The following is an 11,086-nucleotide window of genomic DNA, read 5'->3' as shown; positions in this document are numbered from 1 at the left end:
CTAATGTGCCACAAACAGGACTTTAATATCACCAACCATTCCCATTTTATTACGCTGTATCCATATAAATGGCCCACCCTGTAGTGTGTACAATATGTTTATACACAACCAGTAAAAAGTAAAATGCAGGCTGGCTAAAAGATGCTTGTCCTACAACAGCCACTGCACTGAAGTGCAGACTTTCAACTTACTTCAAGGGATTTTGCCAAACAGTTACAGCACATTAAATATTTAGTAAATGCAGTCACTGTTATACATAGTCCCAAATTTTCAGAGGCTCAAAAGTAACTGGACAAACATCATTTTACATAAAAGGGTTATTTTTAGCGGCGGGATGAAAATCCTTTGCAGTTAATGAATGCCTGCCCCACTGACATCACCAAATTCTGTGTTTCCTCCCTTCAGATGCTCTGGTGGGTCTTTAACACCTTCAGAGGCTGCTTGTTTATGGAGTTGTCTTCAGTACCTGAAAAGCATGCTCTCTTGGGCTGAGATCAGGTGACTAGCCATTTTTGTAACTGCTTTTTATGCTTAAGCACCTAGAAGTTTTCAGAAAGGGTCATATGATATATGATATACCTGGTCAGCCATTCATTCTTTAGCCACCTATAGCCCCACCCCCTACAAGAACTGATTTTATATGTAAAACTTACTTGACATGTACAGCTTGGCATGTGCGAGGTTACAAATTCTTTTACATCTTGGAAAAAAATGTATTTAAAAAAAGAGAGCAACAGTGTCTTTTCAAGTGTACTGGTCTCATGTATTTATTTATCCATCTGTTTTTTTATGCAGTACGGTATTACTGATTTTATCTGCACCTTCTTTTCAGTTCATGTGCTTTTCCTTAAATTATATGCACAGTTCTTTTTTTTTCTCCAGTTCACGCAACAAGGCCCAAATTGGGTTCTGACTCATGTATTCCTGCTGTTTTATTACCACTATTCATTTCTATCTGGACAGTTTACTTGGAGTTTAAGGTGGGTGCATTTCATGCTGTCTTCAGTTTGGCACTGAGACTTTGTGAACAGCTACATCTGATTCTGTACATGAAAGGAGTGCAAATACGTAGGTTTGGCTCGATTCACAGCTGCTAGATTATCATTTTCTAAAATAAGAGACTTGCAACATTAATTTGGTATGTTAATTTCAGAGCTTCATCATTGTTCTTTAACGTTCTGCTGCTTTAAAAAAAAATCTCACATTAGTTTAGACAACACTGTATATACAATATCATCTATTATTTTAGCGCACCAATGTTTGCAACTACTAAACGGACTTACTCAGCACTGTGATCTAACTGTAGAAAAGCAAAATAAAAAGAAGAAGAAAAAAAGTCAACCCTCTGAAAAGTGGCCCGTTATTGCTTTGGTAGTCTCCAAGTAATAAAAAGCGGTAAAAAACAGTCTCAAGGCCTGTTCTGATTGGATGCCGGAAAAGAAAATGTGTAACGTTATGGGCAACATGTACTAATTGGGACAAAAGAGCATATGAGCGCAATCCTCAAATACTGCTCAGAGGTTTAGTTTTACCGATAATTTACAAAACTTGCAGTCTTTTCTAAACAGAGGGACAGTCAGGTCATTTTAGTATCTTTTGTTACCTGCAAATATTGGTGCAATTAGCAGTAAGCTACATGTTGCAAACACTCGATTTAAATATGCTCCTCCCAATCCGGTCTTTAAGTCTGACGTCATTAGCCGTTTCTGGTTCCAAACTCTGCTTTTGGTCCCAAAATCAAACGAACACGGCAGCATCATTGGGAGTTACAAACTGTCTAAATTCTTCATCTTTAAAAAAAATAATCAGTGTGGCTGCACCACCAGGTTTACAATTAAGTTTAAAATCCAGGTATTCACCAAAACAGAATTTATGAAGTTCAACGGAGTTAGAAGTTAGCAGGGAGTTAGCTCGCTAGTTTCCATCTAAAGATGATATATGATGTTCTGACTGAGGGAATGTTAAAATGTATAGGTCTGCTTTCACTTCTGACATAAATGAAGACAAAAACTAAACAGCAGTGACGTTTTGTAGGGTTACTGAAGTTGGACTAGCTGGTATATAATGATGTGCTAAGTGATTGCTAGCTACACAGCTATGGTTAGCAAAATAAAAACACATTAGCACAGTGAAGCCGGAGGAACAATGTTAACTTTTTTCCACTTGATAAAAGTTAACACGAGGGTTCCCGATGGTTAGGGACAAATGCAATTACATGGCAGGATGCTGTAAACGGACCAAACTTCAGTCAGAAGAACAACTGAGATAATTCATCCACAACATGAGGTTAGTCATTGATTTACTGCTGGGCTGCAGTTACATCGTAAGGTTTTAAAAACTGAGCTTTTAAATGAATAGTTGTAATAAAAACCAAGAGAGGCCGACAGTGATCACTGACTGTTTTTAAGGCGCTTGTTCAGATGAAATAGAACAAGATATAAAGCATTAAAACATGTTAAAAACACAACAGCTTTAATAAACGCAGAGTAGTTTGGACCCAGAAGCAGGGTTCATGCGTCATCACTTAATATTTAACGCCTTAATGAAAAAACATGCTCAGTCACAAAAATATTAGTTCTTACACGCAATCTTGTCACTGTCACACTCTGACAATCTCTCTTTGCAAATATCAACTGTACTTTTTTACGGCGAAACCCAGCTTGAGCTGGTGCAACGTGTTAGTAAATCTGGCCCTATGTCTTTTGTTATGACTGGTAGCCTCATCCTCTAATGGTCCATGACTGAAGGGGCAAGAATAAACTTGCCAAGTAGTTTATTTATTTATAATCTCGTTAGTTGACATTGTGTGTACCCCCCTTGTGCTTAGGGATTGCAGTATAGACAGGACAGACCATAGACAGGACTGACCCATTGTTGACATCCGGAAAAGACCTCCAGCAGCAGACCCTTTGCAGCTCATGAGTTACAGGGTATGGCCTCCGTGGATTAGTGCTTCTTGCATCCTATTGATTCTTTACTGCACTGCGATTTTGGGAGTTTGGTTTCTTGAGCCATTTAAATTGGACTTATTGGTTGTCAATAAGATTGGATCAGTGGGATTGATCCACTATAATGTCATATGGGAGTCAGATTTAGACTAGCTAGCCACCTTTTTATCAACCTCAAGTGATGCTTAAATAAAACACTGCTTCCAAAAAGGAAACATACATTTTGCTATGCATATATTTTTTGTGTTTTTTTTTTTTTTTTTCCACATATTGGACACACATAGAATATCTTCATATTACATCTCAAATACAAAACAGAATAAAAATGTACTCTGTGAAGCAATTAAAACGTGCAGTAATTTCTTCAATTAAAAATTATTCAAATCATTTGAGTTAAATTCAAAATCATTAAATATATAATACAATTATATACATTTTGGTTGTGGCTGTAAGAATCGACTGTTCCAAAGGATTGTATAAATACTAGATGGCCAAACACTGCCACCCTTCTTCAGCATTCCATGCACGTACATTATTTGCCCCTTTGCTGACACTGACGGCATACTCACATTCTCAAAGCTACATTTGGGTTAAGGTTGGAATGTGTAAGGTAACGTGTCAAAGTCTGTTTTATGCCCTGTTAAAAAAACATGCCAGCACCCTTCCAAAGCATCTATAGTCACATCACAGCACCTAAACCATCTGTCAGAAGTTATATAAAGTACATATAGGTAATACACCTAAGGCATCAGGTTGGATGCTGTCAAATCCTGCAGTGATGTACGTTCGAATGCCTGTAATTCATTTATTCAGCAGTTTTGCATATTATAGGATTTGCATGCAAATGAACCCCCAAATTCACAAGCCACGAAGCACGACTGTTCTAAGCAGCAGCGGTACTGAAAGAGGACAAGTTTAAACAGCTAGAGTAGCAGCAACGCTATTATCTTAAGTATTAAAAATCATGACATAGCACAAATCCCAAGCCCAATTGTGTATCGCTTAAGATGGCATTGAGCTTCACAATAAAGCCACAAAGTTAGTTGAGAAGTAAGAGTGCAAACCAGACATAATGCTGTTATAATCTCTTAACATCCATGTCGCATAGTTTGAAAAAGTAGAAGGTCTAACCTTTTAAATGGAATTTTTTTTTTATCATGGATTTTACCTTTTTAGTCAACCTCAATAAGATTTCCAATGCATAGTTTTACCTTACAAAAATGATTAAAGTCATTAAAGGAAACTAGCAAATATTCAGCCAACAACAAACAACCAGACAAGGAGGAGAACAGGCGAAAGCTAAAATGAACTTTCAGAAGTATATTTTTAGAAGTTTCCATAGGGTCTAACAGTTTGGCTCACTTTTATCAAAACCTTTCCCTTTTTTCTTAAAAGCTGAACCAAACTTCCCTCAAACTGTGTGAATAAGCTTGTCCTCCATTTGTGATTGCCAGTGGCATCAGGACAGAATCCACAGTCTCTGCGAGAATCCCCCCAATGTGTTTTTGTAGCACCAAAGTTAAAAATATTTTCTTTTCTCTCTTTTCTTTAGCCTGTCTTATCTGGCAGCTTTTGCAATCAGAATTATGATCTGAATGTGATGTCGTGCCAAACACATTCGCTTTTCCAAGAATCCAAGCTCTATAAATTCTCTATAGGCTCCTCTTGTTTGTGTGTTTCTTTTATCTGTTAATCATAAATTTCTATTAGTGTTATTTCTGTTCTTACAGTATATGTGTAATATGACAATGTCAAAGCTGACAGGCAGGAGAAAAAAATGGCATAAAGAAAAAATAAAGGGAGAGAAAATATACTAAAAGGATAGGGCACAAATGAAAAACTCATCTTCTGCATCTGTAAGAAAAAAAACCAAGAAAAAGACAAAAGAAGAGAAAAATCTCCAAAAGCAGACACAAATCCACAGTCTTGTTCTGTGTGTGTGTGTCTTAGTATGTATCTTTGTCAGGAAACATACTTGATAATAAGTATACTTATAATAAGTGTAGTATACTTGATAACCCCAGGAGCCAGAGGCAGACACAGAAAGATCCAGGAGACCCGGGCCATCAGCAGCCCCCAAGAGTTCTAAAGACCTGAGGCCACACGTCCCGATGACAACTGCGTGTCCATCCCAGCAGAAGGAGGGAGGCCCCAGATGTGCTGCTATTTGTGTTACAAAACCATTAACCCTGAACAGATCACAGGTAAACTGGTGGATTATCAGATTATTAAAGTTTTATATACCTCATCACATACCAAAGGTTATCTGATACCTGGCTCTTTACAAAATTCCTCAATTGTGCCATTTAGAGAGAAGAGGACAAGCGGGAAATACTCAACCTCATTAGACTGAGAGGATTCTGCAGTACTTTGGAAAATTGGTCAATCAGACAGAAAAGAAACCCGTTCTGTCTTTCACTGTCAGTGTCATGAATTTAGGAAGTGGCACTTTGTAATTTCTTGTTTGTTGTTTCAAAAGCTGTGACAATTTCCTCCCCTGACGTTCAATCAAACGTGCCATTGTCTGGAAAAATCAAGTGGCCTGTAATGAAATGCCCAGTATGCTAAACACTGCTCCTCAATCAGTGCCAATCTAGAGGATTCAGCACGGTGAACAATTGTGCGAAATATTGGAGGCAGCAACAGCAGAAGCCTCATTCTCTTTGCACTTCCTCCTCGACAAGTGTTTTATAGTCCCTCTGATCTTGTCCCAGCCAAACGGAGGAGTGCATCAATTGCTCTGCTGAATTTCCATCCGTCTTCGTGGATGATTTCCCCCGTGGTCTCTCTCGTCAAGAACAGGAGGGGTGGGTGTTTTGTTTTGTTTTTTTGTCCCCCCCCCCAAACATGCTCTGTCTGCTGTTACCTCATCCAAAAGGAACCTTCCCAAAGTGTGATTGAGCGCTGAGTTAAGTGGTCGACAGCAGCGAGGTTTCTTGGCTCCTTTGCCTGATGAGGTGAGGTAGGGCACAGATGCCAATTTCTGCACAGGCAAGCAGATGCGCTTCGCACCAGGGATGCTTTCCTTTCAATTAGTCCCAGCAATCAATGCAATCTGTGTTTGGTAATCTTCTGCACTGTCTTTCCGGCGGGGGAAAAACACTCAGAAAAAGAAACACAACAGAAGAAGGCCAGGGAGTGGGAGAAAAGTAACTCAGAGGATCAGGAAGCATCCGAAACTATGGAAATAAATGCTCTGAAATGAAATGTTTTTGCATGAATTGATCTCTGGCTCAAAGTAAAAAAGTGCATTGTTCCTAAAGTTATTCTATTACCATATGGTACTTCTTGGAGGCCAAAGCAAACACTGCGGGAGAATTAGGAATGCACCGTACAAAGAATGTACTGCAGTAAATGTCCTGCCTGTAGTTGTAGCTTGACCTAGAGGGAGAAAAAAATACAAATGAAAAGAATGATTTTGTCATAGTAAAGGGTTTTTGCCTTAGAGTTCTGAGTTTTGGACTGTTAAATATATGCTTATCTACTTTTTTCTGTTTTTTCCAAGCTTATTTATTGGTCGCATTTTCTTCATTATGCATGTTACTTTGTTTTGTTTTGTTTTGTTAGAGTTGAGTATTTATATTTTCATCACTTATGTTTTAGTTTAGCCTTCACAGTATACTTTTGTCTTGTTCCTATCTCTGTTAGTGATTCTTTGTCAGTTCCTGTTTTATTTTGGTAGTTTTTCCTAGCTGGTGTCTTAGATTTACTTTTACTTCCTTCATTAGTTTCAGCTGTCTTTTTACCCTGGTGTATCCACTCTGCCACATTTCTTTGTGTAAGCCTCAGCTTGCCTTAGTTGCTTGTGAAGTCACACTATATTCCAGCTTTATTTCCACCTTCCCTTGCAAGATTCTGTTGTGTTTTTTTGGATTTTGTTATTTGTTATTTATTGGATCTACTCCAGATTTACACCAGCCAGCTCATTTTTTCCTTTACTTCCATCTGCCTATGAGTCTGCATTTGGGTCATTTCTGCCCATGTTTCATGAGAATGATGAAAAAAAGCATTAGCCCCAATTTCTTTTACATCTATCATCAGATCAAAAGTTGATGATTAAGTCTTTTCACTCTCTGATTTCTACTGAATTATGACCCAAGCTCTTACAAGAGTGAAGGTCCCCTTCTTATTTCAGTATTTTGCAGTATTTGCTATCAAATAGTTAAAAGCTCAGCGTGCTACCATGCACATGTATTAGCAACATTGCTAACATTAGCCTTTAGTCCAGGTTCCTCTGGCAAAGCAAAGCAAAGCAAACCTGCCAAAGTGAGAGAGGAGCCAGACAGAAGTGATGTGTGCAGAGGCTTAAAATTGCACCCTCACTGCTGCAGATACAGAGCACTTAAATGGGAACAAAGAGGAAAAATGAATCTAGAGTAAAGGATGTGATAAGAGCCTGGTAATACCTTAGAGGACAAGTAGTTCATAGCTGCTGCACACGCTTCCTGAGTAAATAACAGTTCTTTGAGTAACATCTTTGCAAGTCAGATTTGATACATGCTGGTCTAATTTCAGTGCACAACGAAGATAACCAGTCACTGAGGATGCTATGGGATTAAGCAAATAATATGAGAAATGACATGGATACTTATATTTAAGAAAAGTACACTTTGAAGATAGCCATTCTTTAAATCCAAATTCAAGGTATAAACCTCCACAACTATTCCATGTAACACTATACATAGTATGACCTTTACCCTCCACAACCACATAATCTGAGGCTCCCGCTGCTGTGTTCTACTGCATCAGTCATTCTGAAATATAAATTCCCGATTGTCCAGATAAAGCAAATACATCACATATATTTTCTTACTTTTAATGGTGCAAAATGGCAGCTGAAATGAGAGAATTTGAATTAGTTCTTCATAATTTAAGAAAGATGACCACTGGAGAGGGTCATGTTGCACTCTTGACTAGAGATAACATTTATGAGAAGGAAAAATCTGATCCCTGAGCATTAAGGAGACCACAAAGTAAGAATTCATTTTGCCCACAGATTACCATATCAGTCTCATCACACACATGCTGGATCATCAGAATAATGTACATCCATCATGCTCGCTGATACCGTCATTTCTCATGTGAGCAGAGACAGGAGATGCCTCAGTACTAATTTCACACTTAGGGGCCACCCTCATTTCTTTGTCTTCTATTAAGTCACACTGTGAAATGTAGAAGTGAAGTGATATAGTAAATTAAATGAAAAGTGTTTGTCAATGCTATTAATTTAAAACAATGCAGCTAATGTCACACTCGAGGTATCGGCACGCTCATTTATTATGTTTGGGTAGACAGTTTTAATTGCTTCTGTCAGATAAACACAAACTCTCCAGACTCTGCCTGTTTTGATTTAGCTCGTCATCCTCTTAGGGAAAACAACTGTAACATACAGTCACGTAAACAAAATGTGTTGACTTTTTTGACACTGTCTACAAGCAAACTTGTGATAAGGCTGTGTGCTAACTCTTTGTTCATTTTCTGCAATGAAAATTAATATTTTGCATCTGCAGTTGGACTGTACCGTCAGAAATCCTGGGCTGATAGTCTAGTCGTGTTAGTCGAACAATTCTCACCCTTTGCAACCTATTAATAGATGTCCGAGACAATTTCACCGTACTAGTGCAGTTCTGGTTTTTGTCACTAGATGGCAATACATTTTGTGCATCGCTGACTCAAGGCAACAAGTAGAAGGTCACAGTGGTCAATTATAGCTGGGACTGGAGACACATCAGTCATACAAACACATAGGGTAGTATACATGATTGTACTTGAGATTAAACATGGGTTTATTTGCCCTACGTTCCCTAGCTTGGCCGTTCCCTAACACAAGCCGCCACAACTGATCTGTATCACCTCACATAATGACACAAATTCTCAAACACAGAATAGAGTTAATTACAGAATAGATAACTGAAACTGTCTTTCTATCATTTTCTAACAAAGTACTGTCAACAAATTACGGCAGATGCTTTATGCAATGCATAATGTGTTTGTGTGATTGGTTACGTTGTGCATGACTGCTCCTACAGGTGATGACATTTTCTTTTTCAAACAGATTGTTTCATTTGGTTTATTTCAATTGTGTCAATTAAGCAGAAACATGTAAAGCATTACACTGACTAACATCTGAACAACACCCCAATAGTAATTATTATTTTCAGTAAATTCAGTCAAGAATATCAATAGATGGAATATTTGTATGTGGAAAAAGGAAGCACAGCCTTGGCCTGCAAGGCTACTGATGTTGTTTTTAAGCAGACATAACTGTAGTTCATTGTCCACTAGTCTCTGACACTGTCGTGTTTGTGACTACAGTGCAAAAGGTCATTAAATCACATTAAGGTGAATCTATTGTAGCGCTTCTACATAATTAATTATTTGTTTGATGGTCCAGAATTTTGATTGAAAATGAAGGAAAACTTTGCCTAATAATTACAGATGAGTGAATAAATCAGTTGTTGCATTATCTTTGAAACTATAAGTAATCCACATTATTTCCAAGTGTTTCTGTTGACTTGAATAGAAGCAAAACACTTTACAATATGGCCTGTGAATAAGGACATAATTCCTTTGTAATTAAATGTATTTGAAATTATGACGTAATTATAATTACCTACAGAAACTTGAAGGAAAGTAAACAACATTAAGGGAGTAACGAGTACAGAAATTAGCAGAATAGTTATTAGAAGTATAAGAAGGTAATGTGGTGAGTAAGTAATTTTACAGCAAAGGAGACCAAAATATTCTCTAAGTAATGTTAATAATTGCATAAGTAATTTAAGAAGACTTCTGGGTATTTTGCAGCAGTTAAGGCACAAATTATAATGTAAGTATTTTTCAGTAGTGTGTAATTTCCTATTTAGCATAAAGCCATTTAAATTCCGGAGAAGATTTTATAGGAAAACAAATATTTCTTCATCTCACATAATAAATATACTTTCCAGGGTGCAGGCCTTATTATGGCCTTTTTCATGTTCTTTTTTAAAAATCTTTTTTTTGTCTTTTGTTTGTTTCTTTAATCTTTAGCATTAATTTTATTGCCATGCATGGTGGATATTGTTTTCTAAATATAAAAATGATATAGCAATGACACATACAGTCTGCAGGGCATAGGCCACAAATTAATTCATGCTAAGTTATGAATGGTAATTCCACTCACTAACAAACTGTTTTTATTTCTGCCAAAAGTGAGATTTGCATTGAGATTTGCATTCCTTGCTGAGTTTGCATTCCTTGCTGAATCTTTTGCTTATGTTTCTCAAATACAGTAAACATCAACTCCACGTATGAGCTTGGACCTACATGAAATTACTGTGAAACTCCTAACTGACCAGTAAAATAATCACAATCTGACCTAAAGGTGCATCCACCTTTCATACAGTCTACTCTATGTAGCGAAGTCATTATTGCTCACTCAGTCCATTATTAGGGTTATTTATAATGACCCCAAGTTTGCCCTTGTGCGGAAATAATTGTTCAGATAAATCACAGGGATGTGACTCCACTAGATGTTTGAGCTTTGCTTCCTTGCTAGTTGGTGCCAGAAATATGGTTGGTTAAAAGTATTCTTTTTAATTTCATGAATATAAAATGTCAGTTGCTGCATCAAAGACGTTGGAAGAGATTATTTGGACAATGTTGAAGTTTATCCTTTAGATTGTGCTCAGTTGTTAATTTTCTCTAAATGTGTTTTTGACAAGTGGACTAGCACACCTCCCACCAAGAGCAGGTCGTTTTCCTTCACGGTTACAAAAACGTGATTTGATCTCCACCAAAGGTTGAATGGTTTCCCCCAAAAAACTGGCAAACAGAGAGAGACGGTGAAGGAATAAATCTGTAGTTTGACGCAATTGATAATCCAGCTTTTGTATTAGTTTACTAAATGGAAGCAATCCCACTGTATTCACGTATTGCAGTACTGGTCAAACCATGTCGTAAAGCTTATCCTGAATTCATGCACGTGCCACTGTGTGACTCAAAAATGTCAGCCGAAATGTGCAGATGAGTCATCTGCTCTTTGGTGAGCATTTTCAGGAAGAATGAAGAATAAAAACCTTTTGACGTTAGAAATCTTGGACTACACTCATAGAAAATAGAGATACAAACTCAAAAACAGAGACATGCATATGTATTATTTA

The sequence above is a fragment of the Oreochromis niloticus genome, linkage group LG23 (assembly GCF_001858045.2).
Source record: "Oreochromis niloticus isolate F11D_XX linkage group LG23, O_niloticus_UMD_NMBU, whole genome shotgun sequence".
NCBI classification, from domain to species: Eukaryota; Metazoa; Chordata; class Actinopteri; order Cichliformes; family Cichlidae; genus Oreochromis; species Oreochromis niloticus.
Note: the sequence above shows the minus strand (reverse complement) of the source record.